At 38.5% G+C, this 20,082-nt stretch overlaps 1 long non-coding RNA gene across 2 annotated transcripts; it reads right to left on the bottom strand.

The window, feature by feature from the left end:
* Positions 1 to 10,411: 10,411 nt before the first annotated feature.
* Positions 10,412 to 20,061, bottom strand: LOC136701699 (uncharacterized). Of its 2 annotated transcripts, XR_010803846.1 has the most exons (4): positions 19,931 to 19,976; positions 16,511 to 16,574; positions 16,154 to 16,369; positions 10,412 to 11,555 (listed from the first exon to the last, which is right to left on the bottom strand). It is a non-coding gene; the product is annotated as an uncharacterized lncRNA (long non-coding RNA). The 2 variants fall into 2 exon arrangements; XR_010803847.1 differs by lacking the exon at positions 16,511 to 16,574 and having other exon boundaries at positions 19,931 to 20,061.
* Between the last annotated feature and the right edge of the window lie 21 nt (positions 20,062 to 20,082).

The following is a 20,082-nucleotide window of genomic DNA, read 5'->3' as shown; positions in this document are numbered from 1 at the left end:
GCTTAGCTTGTCGGAAAAAAGGGATGTATATGGCAGCACTGGATCTGAGATCATAAAAGATGTCAGAGTTTTCTCTTGTCATTCTCTTGTCTCATTCAAATCCATCTTTCCTCTAACCGTCTCTCTCTCTCTCTCTCTCTCTCTCTCTCTCTCTCTCTTTTACACACACGTGCACAGCTTAAAGTTTCAGGTTTCAGGTCACACAGGGGTGTTGTCATGTCAACATCACTGGGCTTCTGAGCATGCTCAGAAATGAATACCTTGCCTAAGACAGAAAAATAATAGTGTTGAATAGTGCAGAGTTTTAAGGGGATTTCATCGAGTATGGATAAAAGGTTAAAAGGACAAATGAGTACCAGATTATTCTGGTATAATTTGTATTTCTTTATTTTTTGATATTCCATATATATATATATATATATATATATATATATATGGGGCCATGGGCTTAGGACACTGATGAGCCTACTACAAAATAACACTTGCAAGAGTACAGCACATTGGGTAGGGATAATGGATCTAGCTTTAAAGCATTGAAAAGATCCACAGGAACATGAAGGGTTTTTATAGTGAGGTCTATGTGTTAATGTGTGTGTGTGTGTGTGTGTGTGCGTGTGCATGTGCTGTATCTGGCTACTCTGACCTCTAAAATGAGCATCCGTGCTCATGTTATTGCCCTTTTCAAAAGCAGACAGAGGTGATGGACATGAGGACACTTAAGTGTTCGGTTGCTCTATGAATATTTATACATAGTTGTCCAGAAGATAAATGGAGAGGACATCTTATGTCATCTGCTAGTCATGTGCAGTATGACAGCCCAACTGAATAACAGGACTTCTATCAGTGCTGCAGCAGTAGGCTGACTTACCTTCCTTAACAGTTACCTACTGTACTGAAACCGAGTGAGCTAAAGCATTCCACCTTAACATGGTTCACCATGGTCTCTATCATACAAGTCTCCTCTCTGAGTCAGTGTAAACAAGCCCAACTGTAGGTAAAAGAGTTTTTCTCACTGGTACCTTTACATTTCATTTTAAGAGCACATGGTTAATATTAATATTATGTTAATGCTAGGATAAAGATAAAATATATATAATCAGTTATATATACTTCTGGCTAGGGATGGATGGTATCCACATTTTTAAATCGTCATGCCATCTGAAAATATTATCATGATATACATAGATGAACAGAAATATTTGAAAAGAAGCAAAATAAAACACTGTTTAGAAGCATAGCTGGCCAGCTAACTGCTAACTCGTGGTTTAGCACACCACAGCAGGTGATTTTGCAGGGAACTGAGACTCAAATCACATATAATTAAAGGATAGAGCCTCATATCTTTGAGCATAATGTCGAGTGAAGGTCTTCTGAGTTGGTTTCAGCTTCATTCCTCTCTCTTTTAACCCAGACTCATTGCTAAACTGTGGTAGTCTACTGGGCTTGTGTTTTTCTTCACCTGTGTTCATCACCAGTCAGTGAGCTCCCAAAGTTCCCCCTCCATGTGGGAAAAAGTCAACTCATAGTTTAACTTTATGGCCTTGTACTTAAAAACACATAATAGAAAATGGACACCAGAAACATGTCATAAATACCACCCTCATTTTAATATACCATCCATATTTATAAATGCTGCGGTATACTGTATTATTGTTATACCACCCAACCCTGCTATTGGCTAATAATGTGAGTTAAAAGTGTCCGTTAGCTCCTGTTCAACAAAACATTCTGAAAACATTCCATAATATTGAGCTGAATTGTATTTTAATATTTCAGAATTAGTTAAAATGAGATGAACTGTACACTATGTCCAAAGATGCATGCACCCTCATTTAATTAGCTACTAATTAGCTATTAGTCAGATACTCTAAGGGGTGGGTCCCCTTCACGGAGAGAGAGAGAGAGAGAGAGAGATTGATTGTATAATCACCACAGAAAAGTACATTCTGGACCAGGCATAATCCTGTGAGAATGTTAAATACAACACATCAGAGGAGTATAACACACTAGCTGTAAAGCAATGTGAAATATTTTCTCTGAGCTGTTTGAGCTCTAACCAGTAAATTTGGGAATATTTGGAGTGGCTGATTGTCTTATTAAATCCCCAGAGCAATGTGCTAACATCTAACGTCTTTTCAAATGAGTAGTCTTGTTGTGTAAAAGAGAGGAGAGATTCCCTAATGATCCCTAATTTCAGAAAAAATGGGCGTGCAGGTGTCTGCAGAATTTGATCCATGCATTTTATTTTTGTTCTGCACTTTGAAAGGTACAGTCATATCATACAAAACATTTGTGGGGTTATAAACTAAATTATACATTAATTGTTTGTTCCAAATTTTGAAGCTGGTTATTATGAGCTAAATTGTATTGCGTCACCATCAAAGGAACAAATAGAGCTTCAGGCAAGTTGCTCTTTTATTAGAACAGGCGTTTCACAAATGTGTTTACAAAACCCAGTGCTTACTCAACACAGGACTGGGGTTAGGTGGGGTTGGGTGGGTTAGGTGGGGTTGGGTGGGTTGGGGTGGGGTCAGTGGAGGTAACAGCAATAAACAATAATGTCCTATTATGGGGGCTGTAACACATTCTATGAGCGTCTTTGCAAGGTCTTGACCTTTGAGCTCTCCAACAAAGTGTAGAGAATGTGGTGGATGTTAATTACTTCCTAGCAGAAATAGTTGAATATTTTTATTAAGATGGATGAATGTGTAACTCTGGGCTCTGCTGTTTTATACGTCTGTAATGTATGAGCTGTTTTAACTGTGGAATGACTGAATTGTTTTTAACTCTGGGTTGTAGGAGGTTGATGTAGTTGTAGGGTATAGGAGAATGTGTTAAATCTGTGTTATATCACAGCTGCTCTAGCTGTGGGTTGTTGGATGGTGAGATAAATCTGCTGAATCGATTTGTTGTCTGCAGCAACATGTCCGTCATGCTTTGTCCACCAAGTGTAAAGTTCTGCTGCATTAAACACACACACAGAGGAGTTCCCCACACTTTGCACTGCTCTTAAGAAAAACTCTTCCTCACCTCCATTACCTCTCTTTTCCTTCAGATCTTTGAGCAGTATGATTAAAAAATCATGATACTGGAGGCATTTTCATTATACGTAATATGTATTATGGATTTTTGACACACTGCCATAATGTACCTGTGGTACCACATTTAAAAACAACTTTCACAATATTTTACAATGATTACAGTATTCTGCATTTTTCATTCTGCAATGCACTAAATCCAGGTAAACATGACTATGTTTTCTTTGCAAAGAAACATTCAAATGGTTGATATCTGTAAGTAGTGTGAACTTACAGGGTTTAATTTGACAACAGGATGCTTTCATGACCGTGATAAATTATGGTTGTACTGACCAGCTCTAACGGAAATTAAACACTATACAGCACTGTATGAGGTGAGTTATATCAAAACTGTTAGAACTATTTCGACAGTAGAAGTTAACAGTGTACGAATGAATGCAGCACTTCAAGTTAATTCAACTTGAATGAATGTATGAATTAATTCAACATACCGTGTTAAATTCAAAATAATCTAACAGCAATGGCATTTTTACTGTGAGCTCCTTCACCCTCTCCCCCTTTTCTGTCTCAGTCTGTTTCACATTATTTACTGCTGTACTCTCTTTCTTAGTCCACTCTGTTCCTTCTGCAGTGCTGAAATACGTAGGGGGAAGATAAGGTAAAAGAAGCCTCTAAAGCACCTCTCACTCTCAGTTTTGATGAGGATGAGGGAGAGTGGAAGGCTAAATTAGAGCAGACGCCAGGCTCCCTCCCAAGACACTCAAAGTACGCAGCAAGTCAAAACACACTGCAGTGCATGACCAATAAACACACACAAACACACACACACACAAAGCACAGTGGTGAAAGAATGGCGAGAGATTTATGCCTTTCAAATGACATTGTTGGCTGTTTTGCTCACACTTTTTTCACACACTGGATGCTAGAATTGATTGTGGGGACTGGCACTGTTAAAAGGCAATTGCTGCATTGCACCCAAAGCCACGGTGCATTTAGATGTGTCCTCATACTGCACAAGAGACATTAACCCTCAGTCCACAGTTATTAATATCATTTTGTTGTACATTGGGTCCCTGAAATTGTTCCAGAAAATGAAGCGTTTCTCCCATAAAATTACTGCAGTTACACATGATTGGTTATAAACATGTTTATTTCCTTTGTGTGTATTGAAACAAAACAAAAAAAAAAAAAGGGAAAAAAAGCCAAAATATATATAATTTTACACAAAAACTCCAAAAAACGGCTTAGATTCCGACAATAAAATCAGAATTCTGAGAAAAAAAAGGTCACTGTAATTCCGAGAACATAGTCAGAATGTTTAGAGAAGCACTGTTTGCACAGTCTGTGCGCCATGAGTGAGTTGTGGTGTTTTGCTGTCTCTCTTAAAGAGGTACTATGGCCCCTACTGGACCGGCACGATAATGCAGCCGATTTCGTATTTGTCTGGATGGGGATATTTTCAGAAACGGCGAGAGAGAGTTAAACCTCAGTTTTGAAAAGTAAATGGATCTTTGTGGACGGAGCCTCAGAAGTATGGAAGGAGCTACAGCATTTCAGCTGTGCTTCACATTCCAGTATGTCCCCTGTCCCCCCGGTGCCTGCATATAGATTTATTACCTGGTATTTGTTTGTTATTTAGACAGCACAAAAATAACTGGTGACTGTCCTGGATTAGCATCCGTACAGTTCTTTTCACCTGAGTTTCCACAAACGCTTTGAAGTGACTATGAGTGAGGTATGTCCTCACTGTAAGACATTAAGCATCCACTGTGGACTTTGAAATGTTTTAATAATAATAATAAGTTCAACTTATATAGCACCTTACCCACACCCAAGCACGCTTAGAGAATAACAGCAGCAATTTTCTAATATCCCATTTATTTTTATTATTCAGGAATTAAGTGTAGACACAACATTACTAAGAGGCGTGTGAACATGATACATGACTTCATGGTTTATGAAATTGTTGCTTTACATGAGAAGTCATAAACTGCAGGAAGTGGAGTGTTTTATAGGTCCAGTGAAAGCTGAACTGCAGTGGCAGGGGTTATGTGGATGTTTAGATGTGTGTACTGCTGTGTTCCTGCAGTATCAGTGTTGATAAATGCTTATTTGTGCAGTGTGTTATTGAGCAGGGTGGTAGCTTGGGGGACGGAATTGTCCAGGATTACTGCTGAGCTGAAGGGTTGCTGTAGGGTGTGTGGAGGATCACAGAGATCACTTTAGAGGAGTTAGATCCCTCCAATAATGTGCGCACGCACACGCACACACTCACATGTGATTGTGAATATGTGAGAGCAGCTCTAGTCTGTTAGCTTGCTCTCCTCTCCAGCCACTGGCACAGGATTGTGTGTGTGTGTGTGTGTGTGTGTGTGTGTGTGTGTATTCAGTGAGCTTCAGTGAACCCAAGGCTCGAAGCAGAAACCCAGAGAGAACTTTTCTTTTTTTCTGCAGTATGTATAGTGTCAGGACATGTGTTCATGAATATTCATATCACTATCAGATCAAAACCTCAAAGACATACAAAACAATTTTTTGCTATCTAAAAAAGTACCTTTTTAAGATATTTAATGTTTTTTTTCTGGTAGTTATTCAAACATCTGTACATGTACTACTGTTTAGAAATTTGGAATCAGTTTTACAGCCAGCTGTTTACTCCCTGCCATCCTCATCACACACCTCTGACAAAGGGAAAGCTACCCTTTAAACTACCCCCCACCCTTTCTCTCTCAATCTATCTCTCTCTCCTCTTTTACATGAAAAGGTATGCAGAATGCTGCAGTAAGGAGAATGCAGTGACTAGCTGAGGTGTGAAGCTGCTGTAGAGAGTGGGCTCTGTTCACTCACACTACTTCAGCACTGCCTCAGGGCTAAAGCCACGTTTAGGAGCAGACACCACAACCAGCATGGTGTAATCATTTATCTGGACAAAGAGCAAAGAAATAAGAAAAAAAGAAAAAATGGTCTGTTTATTTGAATATGTCCATCCTGGAAAAAAGCAACAGTGAACTGCCTCTGGGTTTTTCTGAACGGTAATGAGAGTGTTTGTTTATTACACATTAAAGAAAACGTCATTACAGCTTATAATGTGCTGCAGATAGTACACGGCTTGTATGTAAGTTCTCATCTAAGGATGTATATGTGTGTGTGGGGGGTGTTTGTGGGGGTGCGTGTTTCTTGTGCTGTCTTGTCTTTAGGAGTTTTACTGATGGTAGAATTAGAGCATGAAGCTAAAGCACATAGACCAGCTAATGCAATAAGTCAATAATATGATCCATCACTGCACGGAACATACACAGCAAGTCATAGAACTGCCATCTTATAGTTGGTACTGAAGGTTTGGACAATCTGGAAAGACATTGAATGTTGGGGCAGCGGACTGGAAGGGTTTGTTCATTGCAGCTGTCTAAGGTAAAGCATGGCATGAAACATTTAGTGCAATTAGTGCCCCATTTTAGAGACTCACTGATAGACATCAGATCAGCTCTTTTCATCGCAAATGAAACAAAGCATTTTCTATCTTGTGTGTGTGTGTGTGTGTGTGTGTCTGTTCACTGCCTAATGTTCAGGGGGGATTTTGTGTCTATGTGTTTCTGAGACAGCTGTCTGCCTGTTATGTAAGGGGTGACACACACACACACAATCACACAGGGGCCCAAGGGAGGCCCTGACCTATTTATGGGCCCCAAGCCTGTAGCTCAGTGCTGGTCATATACAGTCTAAACACACACACACACATACTCCCTTCTTGCCAGTGGTGGACCATAGACTATTAGGGCTAAGGCCCTCAGATGGAGCCAAACTTGTCAAAATGTCAAAAACAAGGGAAAATAAAACCCACTTCTGTGATAATGAATGGTTTTTTTTCTACCTTCCTGTGGGATTCTAGTAGGAAGTTTGCATGAAAGCTAACAGCAATTAAAAACAAATTTGACCCATCTAAAACAAACCCAAATACTTGAAGCTTAAAACTTCTGCATATATTAACGTTTGTATAATTAATGCTGCTAACCTTTTGTTGCATTTTTCTGAACCTCTTGGGTCAGACTTCCATTAGTACTTTTCAGCGATGAAAGATTTGAAAATTTCTCATAAAGTTGTTCCCATTTTTTAAAAATCAAATCATGATTGGTTGATTCCATTATAGGTTTTTTATTATTGGTTTTCATTATTGTTTTTTTTTGTAAGTATTTAACCCTTATTTTCAACCTACAATTTATAATGAAATAGGATAATGCTACAAACTACAGTTTAAATACAATGAGCCAGAAGATTAGGTTAAATAAATATGAATGAAAAGAAGAACTTGAGTGCTTCCCACTACTTGTTGTTGATTTGCCACGCTTCATTTTGCATCTTCAAAGATGACAATAAAAGAAAATGTGTTGTATGTGTCACCTCTGGCTGTAGGGCAGATCAAAAATGTGTGTGTGAGCACTTAATTCAGACTGTAGGTCATGTGTGTTTGTGCGTGTGTGTGTTATGCTGTACTCTGTCACTTGACACAGGATTCTCCAACACACTATATGTGTGTGGGCTGGTTTTCAAATGGCACCGTGGCACTTTTTGGGGTCATCCAAGATTCTGCTCAGTGTTTCAAGGCAGTGAATCACTAAGTCACTTTCAAATGGGTGAAATGTCATCAAACTCCTTCCAGAATGGAAACTGTGGGTCCATCCCTGACTCCAGTAGTCACGTCTCAAACATTTTGGCCAAGGCCCTGATGGACATAAAGGCTGTAAAACGGAACGAGCAGGCAATCGGCTCTATCCTCTACTGGCCCATCCCACTGGGAATCCCTCCTTTCTGGACTCGAGGACTGGTAGAACGACCCAGAAACCAGGTTCTCCAACAAGAAAGACAAGCAAAATGCTCCTCAATGGATAAAACTTACTGAGCTTCATTTCTACAGGGAGCTCCATCTATCTTCAGAAAACACAGTAGCTTATATTAAGTACCATATATCTTTTACTATGATAAAATTATAAAGGATTTTATGGATTTTTTGGTTGAGGTTTTTTTTCTTTTATTTTCCTTACTCTGAAATGAAAGCTCACTTGCGTCAGCACAAAAAGTGAGTGAGGTGGGGAAGCGCTCTTGTCCTCTCCATCTGGTTTGGGAGGGAGTGAGGGAGTGAGAAAATGAGTGAGCAGACGGTTGCAAGTGCAAGTATGTGATCTCAGCAAATTTGTGCGTGTGTGCATGTCTGCGTGTGGCACTCATTTGCCCATGCATTCTGCACTGCAGCCTGCCAACTTTGTACTCATTCCCAATAAAAGAGTTATCAGAGTGTAGGACATGTACAGTGTGTTTATTGCTGTCTAAAAGAATGTCTCACAAAGGTATTCTCATCCCTTGAAAATAAAAATATGTATGAATATGTATGTATGATGTCAATTGTAATGTTAATCTGACACAATGGGGGAAGCTAAACAATGGCCAATAGTTTTGGCCTCAAGTTCAGCTTTTTATCAGTGTTAGAGCTAGCTGAATTTTGTCTACTTAATTTGCATATATATATAATCCAAAATATATACAGTAACATTTAGTATAATGTTTCCTTGAATTATGGTGTTTTATTGTATTATTCTATGGCTTTCTGGGAAATGTAAGTCTTTTCTAAAATGTATTATACATTTTTATACAAATATCTCCCTGGAGATCTAATTAAAATGAGAAAACTCTTAACTTAATAGAAAACTAACATATTATTATGTTTGTCGAGTGAAGGAGACATGGAAAGCCGAGGCATACACAGAATTAGATTTTGCTTCACATTAATAGACAGAAATACCCAGACATAAATCAAATTCAAATCAAATTTACCATTTATATAGCGCTTTTTACAACAGAAACTCGTCACAGAGCATACGGGGGAATCCATCATAGAAAACACAACAGAAGTTCAAGTGACTTGATAGAAATAGGGAGTTATACTAATGTGAAGGTAAAATATCAGATATATATGAGTCTGAGGAAGGAGGAGGTCATCAGTAATTCTGTGGAAGGGTAAAAGCAGGTACAGAGTTAATTTGGTTTTAAAAAAAAAGCACTCTTGCAAGGCCAAGCATGATGCTGAGGATGAGACAAGGCTATGATCCTGTACAGGATACACAGAGTCAGGGGCTGGATCAGGGCAACATCAGGAGGAACAGGATATATGGTAAAGCAGGGGCAAAATTGCCCTGTAAAAAGCGTCCACGGGCCAGGCAAGGGAGCACAGCAACAGACAAGTGGGAAAAAGAAACCCACTCAGACACAGAGAGAATACACCAAACTCCTCATAGACAGTCATCTGGAGTGGGACTTGACCCACAACCTCCAGGTTCCTGGAGCTGTGTGACTGTGACGCTACCTGCTGCGCCACTGTGCCATCAGGGTTAAGACAAAGTAGTTATAATATGAAAACCAGCTCAACACCAGCAGAAAAAGAGCAACCTGAAAGTGAGTAATTAACCAAAAGGCTCTTGTTCCTGCAGTGTTTTTCTTAAGAGTAGACGGGTGTCCTGTGAAGGAAGTGTATGTGACGGGTGATAAGGTATGAGAAGTTCAGTAAAATACTGCAGGCCAAAACCAATTTAGAGATGTACTATGAGGATTATTTTATAGTCAATGTAAAACTTTACAGGTAGCCAGTGTAGGGATGAGAGAAGTGGGGTTAAATGGTAAAATGTTCTAGCTCTAGTGAGCACTCTGGCTGCTGCATTTTGAACTAGCTGACACTTCTCTCACCAGAAAACAAATGTCACATGAAACTCCAAGCTCACAGGTGCAGGGCATGGCTAGGGAACAGGACAGGGAGAAACACACACATGGCTTTGTGGACAGGCACAACCCATGACACATATGCAAAAAGAACACAAACGTATCTAAGATTAAAACTAAATATTCAAGCAGTCATGAAAACAAGATTTACGTGCATGAAAATATCAAATGCATTCCATATAATACAGGTGTGTGATTTGAAAGAGGTGCTGTCAACAGGTGACTGTGATCATGATTTGGTACAAAAAAGACCTAGTAATTCAGGAGGAAAAACAGGCTCAGAAGCAACCTTTTGCAAACAAATGTGTGAAATTTTTTTTGAAATGTTATAAAAAAAACTATAGTTTACTATCTAAGATGCATAATATAATTTTAACAAAATTATATATATATTGCAATAATCAAAACTGATTGTGCTGTTGAGTAGTTGTGTAATACAGCAAATGTATGTATGTCAATGTAATACAGAAAAAAAACAAAAAACTAAAAAGTAACTAGTGTCCCAACCTTTACTCATTCCATGAAGTTTCAGCTCTTGAAAACAAAGCAAGCAGGAGTTGCTCCCATTTTTGTTTTTTCACTGGAAAAATACATAATCAGGACATAAATCAGCAGAATGTAAACATATTTCTTTAATTCTAAAAAAAACAACAATACTTAAATGATGAGCAGCTGGCAAGAAAAGTGACTGGCTTCACCTTGAAACACAGCTCAGTCATCATCACTACACTATGAGCGAGGCTTTGAAGAGGTTCAGCCCATGGACTGCCACATAGTTGTCCACTACTACCTAAATTTGAGCAGTGGTATTGAAATGAAAGACAACCATAACATCCAGGTGCCTAATATGGTGGACTTTCCATTCATGACACCAAATGACTTCGATTCGCTGAGGTATGGACTTTACAATAATTGCGAAGGTGTCCTGCGGGATCTGGCAGATGCAAGACATTATCTTGCCAAGACATTAGCAGCAGATCTTTTTAGTCCTCTAGGGCGTGAGCTAGAACTTAATTGGATTTTGTAGGCCAAAAAAACAACTAATATTTCTTATTGACATCTTATTGACATTCTTATTGTGTTTTGCACATCAATCACACGACTGAGAATGTATATTGGTAAAACAAATGAAATGCCATTACTTTTATAACATAAATAATGAAAACAATTGAGATTTAAACCCAATTTTTCCATTTCTGTAATTATAAAATTGAAGTGAAAAATATTATCTGAACCCTACTCTTCAGTGCTCATTTATGCAAATTCCAGTCATATTTTTCAAGATGGAAATTAAATGAAGATGAATGGCTAGTATTGACAGAAGGTTTTGAAAGAGACATTCAGGAGGCCATAGAAAAAGAGAAACTCTGCAGTGTCAAAAAACAAGCTTACCAGACTTGGCTTTGAGACACAGCTCCTAGGACCTTGAACTTGGACTCACCTCACCCTTTTTACTCATTTAACCCTTTCCTTCTCCAGGATAATTGGGGGATTGGATACAACTGCTCTAATTCAGGTGAGCAGCACCCCAATTCAACCCTCTTCACATCCAGTCAGGCTTTTTTCATAGCTGCCTGTTTTCATTAATAAGCAGGACTCCTCTGGAGAGGAAGAGGCTCATTATAGACCTGCTCATCTGGGTGCTGTGAAGTTCATTTGGGATCCTTCCTCTGCAGCTTGGCCTCTGCCGACACCTTTTCCTGATTTGGAAGGCTCAGCTCAATCTTCTCTCTTTCCTAACTTAACTACCTCCTGGGAGGGAAGAGAGAGACACAGAGAGATTGAGAGAGAGAGAGAGAGAGAGAGAGAGAAAGAGAGAGAGAGAGAGAGAGACCCTTCTTTTCATTAAGGAAGGCTGTTGTGTTAATAAGCTATAAGCTTTAATAATGACACACTCTTCCCCTATTGAAAGAGAGATACAGTGGTGTGAAAAAGTGTTTGCCCCTTCATAATTTCTTAATTTTTTGCCTGTTTGTCACTCTTGTTTTAGATTATCAAACCAATTTAAATATTAGTCAAAGACAACAGAAGTAAAGACAAATTGCAGTTTTCAAATGAAGGTTTTTTTTATTAAGGGAGAAACAGCAACCACTGCTTATGTTTATGTCCCTGCCTACATCAATGCACAAAAATATATAACATAGTATCCAAATAGATCCAATATGTAAATGATCTTAATAAGGCAAGTCATAGCATTAATTAGCAGACTGAATTAACAAGATGTTGATATTTAATGTTTATGGCTATTTATGTATGACTAACATGGTCATTAATGTATATCCTCGATTATTTCCTGATATATTAAGCATTAATGTATGTATTAATTCTCTATGAGGAGATCATTAATGACGTATTAATATATGCTTATTTGTGCACCAGTAATGTAAAGTGTTACCAATTTTTGTAATTCAGCCACAGTGGAGGGTTTTTCAGCATGAACTGCTTTTTTAAGGTCATGCCACAACATCTTAATAGGATTCAGGTCAGGACTTTGATTAGGCCACTCTTCACTTTGTATTTCTTCAGCCATTCAGAGGTGGGCTTGCTGGTGTGTTCTGGATCATTGTCCTGCTGCAGAACCCAAGTTCATTTCAACTTGAGGTCACGAACAGATGGCCGGATATTCTCCTTCAGGATTTTTTTGGTAGACAGCAGAATTCATGGTTCCATTAATCACAGCAAGTCTTCCAGGTCCTGAAGCAGCAAATCAGCCCCAGACCATCGCATACTACCACCATATTTTACTGTAGGCATGATGTTCTTTTTCTGAAATGTGGTGTTACTTTTACGCCAGATGTAACTTTTGTCTCATCAGTCCACAGAGTATTTTCCCAAAGGTTTTGTGGATCATCAAGATGATTTCTGGTGAAAATGAGACGAGCCTTAATGTTCTTTTGCTCAGCAGTGGTTTTCATCTTGGTGCTCTGCCATGCAGGCCATTTTGCCCAGTCTCTTTCTTATGGTGGAGTCATGGAAACTGACCTTAACTGAGGCAAGTGAGGCCTGCAGTTCTTTGAATGTTGTTGTGGAGTCTTTTGTGACCTCTTGGATGAGTTGTCGCTGTGCTCTTGGGGTAATTTTGGTCAGCTGGCCACTCTTGGGATGGTTCACCACTGTTCCACCTTTTCACCATTGGTGGATAATGGCTTTCATTGTGGTTCGCTGGAGTCCCAAAACTTTAGAAATGGCTTTATAACCTTTTCCAGGCTGATAGATCTCAATTACTTTCTCATTTGTTCCTGAATTTCTTTGGATCTTGGCATGATGTCTAGCTTTTGAGGATCTTTTGGTATACTTCGCTTTGTCAGGCAGGTCCTATTTAAGCAATTTCTTGATTGAGAACAGGTGTGGCAGTAATCAGGCCTTGGTGTGGCTAGAGAAATTGAACTCAGGTGTGATAAACCACAGGTTTGAATTTTTTTTCTCCCTTAATAATAAAAACCTACATTCAAAAACTGCATTTTGTGATTACTTGTGTTGTCTTTGACAAATATTTTAATTTGTTTGATGATCTGAAACAATTAACAGTGACAAACATGCAAAAAAATAATAAAAAATCATGAAGGGGGCAAACATTTTTTACACATGCATCTTCTTCGTCTAACCAAAGATTAGTCAAAGGTGCCTTCTCACTTGCTTAAAAGGTAAAAAGCTTCAGTTCAAACTTATTATTCAAATATACCACCACAAATTTTACCGCAAAATTTTGTTTATTTACCAGCTTCGAATTTGAATTCTAATTTCCACCTTAAATATAGAAGCATTAATATTTTTCCCACGGAGACTTGCAAGCACAGAGAGCCACTGGTTTGACGCTGTGACTGTCTCCCACACAGAGTAAAGTCAGTATTAGCGCTGGCTCTCAGCACTTACAGTGTTAAATGTGCCACTCAAGGCTGATGTTATCTATGTTATCGACTCCCCTCTTCCACTTTAAATGTTATTTTAGGAGGTAGACATGTGCTTTCTCATTTTTTTAATTACATTTTTACTACCTTAAATAGATCCATTTATGAGACAAATATTGGCTTTATTCATCAGCCTCTTACACTGAATTATCTTTTACTACCAGTTCTACCATTCACCAACATACCAAGTTAGGAGGGTGAAGGCTGACAATAACTCCTCTGTGACATGTGAAGCCACCACTTTCTTTTTTTAACTGTGTCATTAATGCAGTGTCATTGGACAGTTCAAGTTCAATAACCTTGGATGGGATTGCTAACAACATAAAGGTTTACATTAGCAAGCACTGCTTTGAGAAATTCTTTAGGAGGGATCCTTCCCCCCAAGGGTCAGGCCAGTTATGTTTTCTTCTTGGACAGACAATGTGGTGACAACACTTGATCACTCCTACAATCCACAGATGCAAGCTAGCAACACTGACGTAGTTGGAGGTCAGAGCCTAGGCTAAGAATTTTCTATGATTTTATCATTTAAGCCAGATTATAATTGAGTTCCCCAAACCTGACTTTTTTGATGAGCAATTATTCAGCTTAATATGGCTTTCTGTGTGAAATGGCCTTCAAGGGGTGATTACAGAAACTATACCCTGATAACGATCCATTTTGATTTTTACGCTAGTGTCCCACTACAGCAGTGAACTGAGCTGAGCTGCGAGGGATGGCCCCAGTTGCAGTGCAGTGACTGTTATTGGCACAGGATCCTTGATGGCGCAGTGGGGTCTTGAACAAACCATGACACATTTATCTCTTTTAAAGTATGTACACTATGAATTTATTAATGCTCCTGCATTAAAAATTACATTCTAAATATAACTTTACACACACACACACACACACACACACATTGTTATGCCTTTAATGCAGACTGCAGTGAGATGCAGAGTGAGAGTGTTTCCATGGCCCATATTAGTCAGTGGGATTTTGCAGAGGGCAGATTGAGTGAGGGGCGGGGGGTCTTTTCGTTCCTTCAGTGAAGATTTAAACTGATGGCCTGAAATTAGAGCCTAATATACTTTCCCCTCGCCTGTCACTCCTGCCTGCTCGCAAAGACAAGCACAACACTACAACACTGCAGCACACACTGAGCTGGGCCTTTATTTATTTAACAGCTTTTCATTCCGTTGGGCTCAGAGATTATGCAGCACCTCTGAACAGGAGAAATGGGAAACATCAGAATGTGTTCAGAATGATCAAGAACAGCTAAATGTTTGAACATAATTATAGATAGTAGACCATGGGAACTGCGATTTAAAATACACAGTTTTTTACATAATTCATGAGCTCATATTTCATATTCCATAAAACACAAACATGGTTTACCTCACTAATATTATTATAATAATATTATAATATTATTAATAAATAAATAACTAAAGAAATACATACATACATACATACTCCTGTATCTGTGGTGGTACCTTTCACTGTCACAGTTAAAAATTCTTTATTACCTTTCTGGGCTGTAATATTCTTTATTAATAGTAGATGTCAAAGTTGAAGTGATTTTAAATGTCCTGTTTGCACTCCAGTCGTTTTTGTTTATTTATTTATTTTCCTATTCAAAATATTTCTGTTGAAACCTTTATTGATTTAGTAAACACAAACTGATAGTGTATAAATCCATTAATATATTTATATATAAAAGCTAAGAGTATATAAGGAAAAATAAGCTAAAATTAGAAGTGACTTAATGGAATATATAATGAAATGAGGAAGGGAACAGATGGATTCTGCTCTGGCAGGTAAGGCTCTGCTCTGATGCTTCTCCAGATTGGACACTCATCCTGTAATATCTCTGTGTGTGTGTGTGTGTATGTCTGCAAAAACTTCTTTCTGTTCTTACCTCCTTTTTCTATCATCTCATTGTTTGGAACACTGATTCAGCAAGAGGAGAGAGAGAGAGTGTGTGTGGGTGTGTGTGTGTGTGTGTGTGAGAGAGAGAGAGAGAGAGAGAGAGAGAGCAACTGCAGGCTGCATGCAGACCCCTGACCCAATTTCTGTCTATTTGCTCCTTTTCTCACTTTCTTTTTTTCATGGGCTTCTCCCATTCTATCTGTTTCCCCTCTTCTCAAACTCTGTCTTCCTCTTTTCCTTCTTGAGCTCCATTACATTCTCAATTCAGTGTCCTAACGTCTAGTCTAGTCTTTCCAGAAATGCCAGAACATTATAGCTACAATTTTGTAAATATTAAATGTTTTGTTTACAAGATTTTGGGCAATTGCAACTGGGAAGTGTAAAATACACATACAAACATATAAACCCGAAAGTGTTTGATTTTCTACATTTATGCATTATTCAATCACTGAAACTTTGGCATACACCTATATATATATATATATGTACATTTATCTAGGGGTGCTAGTGGGAGACATTTTTCAGTGTTACCTTCAGTCCTCCAGTGCACTGGTCCTGTAAATATTTATCCATGTAGACGGCAGCTTCTTCTGTTTTTACAAGGCTTTTTCCTGTTTGCAGACCAGCTCTTCACACATATGAACAATTCTCTTGGAAAGATTTTCACCTCTGAGGTTTAAAAGCATGGAAAACCACTAGAGAAACGTGTATGAGCTGAAATCTACATGAAAGCCAGTAAGAGGAGCCCTGAGAGAGAGAGAGAGAGAGAGAGAGAGAGAGCGAGAGAGAGAGAGAGAGAGAGAGGTTATAAACCTTCCCTAATGCTGCAGGCATGTGCTAAAAACAGTTCCTGCTTTAGCAATCGATGAAAGAGAGACTGAGACAGACCTACGCAGAGAACTACACCATAATCACAGATAGCAGCATGAACTTCACTCTTCTCCCTTAGAGACTGGCATGTCGATTTAGATGGAAAAGTGTGCGAGAGAGAGAGAGAGAGAGAGAGAGAGAGAGAGAGAGATGGAGAGCACACATTACCCACAAAATCATTATGAATATGTCCTGTGGTTTTACATATTTCCACTATATTAAGTGGTACTTGGTGGAGGCTCCAGAGTGGCACTGAGCACTAACCCAATGTTTAAGGTTGCCCTAAAACTCATTGGGTATGTGCAGATCAATTAATATATCTCTATGTCTCTATCACTGTTCCTCCAATTGTTTACTGCGCAGAAGCTCCTCCCTGCAAATTGATGGGATTGGTCTAATGGGATATTTTATTTATTTATTTATTTATTTATATATACATTGGTGGTGAAAGGAACCAATGTTTGCAATGTCTATTATAATGTCTATATTTACATTTGTATTTTAAGATTAAAAATGTAATTTGATAAAATACTGTTATATCTGACAGAAAGACATTTTTTTTTTACCTTGCAATCCCCTGTGAACTTGTAAATACAGTACATTTCATCTGAACATTTAAGGTGTCTGTGAAAATGTCACAATACTGTGGAGCTACTCATGGTCTGTTTTTTGGGCAGGTCTGGGTCAATTGGGACTCAGGAAAGCCAATATAATTAAAATGGTCCACCCCTTGTACTGCTTGGGCTTGTTTGGGGCTGTTCATGGGGTGTTTAAATGCAAGCTTCATTTTAATGTGGGGGACATTTGAGAGCACGTAGCTTAACAAAGCACATTGTTAGGTCAGCTTGTTATTACATGTGTGTGTGTGTGTGTGTGTGTGTGTGTGTGTGTGTGTGTGTGCTAAATAAGTTTCCTCCATTTTTGAGCACTAAGGTATATATCCTAAGCCCAAACTGTTCTTATGCCCTTGTGTTCACTTATTCACTGTGCCCTTGTTAGAGTGTAATACAGATTATCATTGAACAATAATGGCTATGCCTCCTAGCTTCTTCTATTGATATTTGCTGCAATATGATAATGATGAAATTTGACAGCATTATATTGTACTATATTTATGAGATTGCAAAATACTACTGCAAAATCAGCATAACACACTCATGCTATACATGCAATCGTTACCTTGCAATAACATACAAACAACAGGGAAACGTAAATCTTTTCCCCATAGGCCATATATTTCTCTCATTTCTGTCCCATAGGTCTTCATACAGCACAAAATCCAGAAGTGCTTTATGTTTCGGTCTTATGCCTCAGCAGGCACAATGATAAGTACAGAACTGCACACATCACTGATTTCTTTCACTGAGACTATTTTAACTATTCAGTTCTATCTCAGTGCAGCACAAGTCTCAGTATAATTCCTAATCCAGAGCTTCACATGAAGGCCAAATGACACCACTCTCAGATAAAAGCCACTGCTCTGGTTCGCCTTCTCTCTGATGCCCAATGGGACCCAAGATTTGCCATTTAAGAGGCTGACCTAAATTGGTCAGATCCTATTATAAATTGCCCTGCGGCAATGCTCTGCATTGACTGGGGGAGGTGTCGAAGACAACACTGAACCTTGATACCAAAAATCCTATATTAATAGGATGTTATATTAACAGAAAGAAAGGAAACGCCCATATAAAAATGGTGATCTAATTTTAGAAACAAGCGGAGGGGCAAGAGGGAATCATAGCATAATTCCCTTACATCTTGTGTCTAAAATTGGTTCAAAATTTTTTATACATGTGATCTTTACTGTCTTCTTACTTTTGGGACACCATATACACTTCTCAGAACAAATGTCTATAAATGGTTCTTGGACATGTAGGTATGGGCTCCACGTACACTGGGGGTGGGGATAAGTAAAGCAGCTCCCAGTGTACCCTGTGTTGCATTATTAATGTCATCATTGTGTTGTTTGTGACTGTTATTTATGCTGTTGTAATTTAGCTCACAATTGTGTTTACTTTGGTGTATTGTGTACAAAGGCAATATGGTGTGGTTGTGCACCAGCCTCATTTTCATTCCTTGTTTTGTTAACCCCTATGCATTTTGTTTGTAGATAAGAATTAGGTTTTGGCTTATTCTTGGCTTTCTAAAGATTGTTTTAATTGTCATTACTGATAAAAGTACATTTTTGAAGATGCACTGCTATGCCTTCACTAAAGTTTGTTAAAGTGTAGCTCATGGAATTATGTCATTAAAAGAGCAACCTGTAATATTGACACCAAGGGTTTAAAATTGGAACCCTAATACAGTTTTATAAAACAAGCAACCTCAACAAGGTTGCCTTTGAGTGCCTATTTGCTGTGTGCTACCAGGCTTGATTTCTCCATTCCACCTTAAATAGGTGAATATGCGAGGCTTTTAAAACACAATTCTTACTCCTTAATTTGTTTAAAACACACACACTACGGAGAAACACACATGAATCTGCCCCAGTTTGTTTAAAGCAAACAAACAATGGTATTTACACTTTTCAATCATGTTGTTATTCACCTTCTTCATACAAAAACATACAAAACACAGTCCTAACACCTTTCAAACGTCGCTCTGCCTCACTTCCTTTATATAAAACACACAACCTATGGCCTTTACTCCTTTTAATCTATACATAGGCATATGTACTTCTATATTTTTTTCAGAAATTATTTGCTGTTACCTGTTCAGGAGGAAATTAGCCAGCTCTGGCTCTGTTCTGTTGTTGCTTGTAAACAGCAGCAATGTTTTAGCTTTGACTGTTTCCTTAATCTATGATCACACACACATTTATGACTAAATACAGTAAATTTCCTACAGATTCCTCTTTTAAGGCACAGCCCTTGTTAGACATTGGACATTAAAATTGTAGCACATTCACGTCATTACCCAACTTAGCACATACATCCAGTTATCCGAGAAAGAAGCAAAAAGAACCTACTGACACAGGATAAGTAAATCATTCCCACACTCACTGAATCATACCATAAACAATTTGCTAGCTGAGGACACAGCTAATACACAAGTAAGCTAAAATACATACATGCATCAGGTTAAAGCTTGTAAATGTATGACTCCTGTCTTACTTAATTAACAAATGCTTCACAACCTTCAGGCCACAGGCAGTGCTCTTAGCATTGTGCTAATATATGCAAATAATATGTTAAAGAGGCAGTAAAGCAAATGGCCCTATGGTCCTTGGTGTATCACACACTCCAGCTGGCCCAGAGAAGTCCAATGCCTGTGATTAGTGCTTTCACCACTTGACAGACAGCATTGTCTAAGGCCAACAATCAACTGGTGCATGTGGTTAACTTGCTAAGCTTGCTTCACTGCTCTGTCAAACAATTAGTTGTAATGTAAATCGTGTAAAGGTCCTTAAGGCCCTGCTATGATTAAAAGTTTACATACCGTAATCACCAATGTTAGCTAGCCCAAGCTGAAAAACAGGTTTCATTACTAAACGGTCATATGTCTTTGTGCCATAAAGTGAGTAATAAGCGTTTAAGCAGCAGCTTCAGCCACGTTAGTCTTTTCCCACACACTGCCAATGGAAAAGGTTT

Source organism: Hoplias malabaricus, chromosome 7, assembly GCF_029633855.1.
Source record: "Hoplias malabaricus isolate fHopMal1 chromosome 7, fHopMal1.hap1, whole genome shotgun sequence".
Classification (NCBI taxonomy): domain Eukaryota; kingdom Metazoa; phylum Chordata; class Actinopteri; order Characiformes; family Erythrinidae; genus Hoplias; species Hoplias malabaricus.
This window is presented reverse-complemented; position numbering and strand designations above follow the sequence as displayed.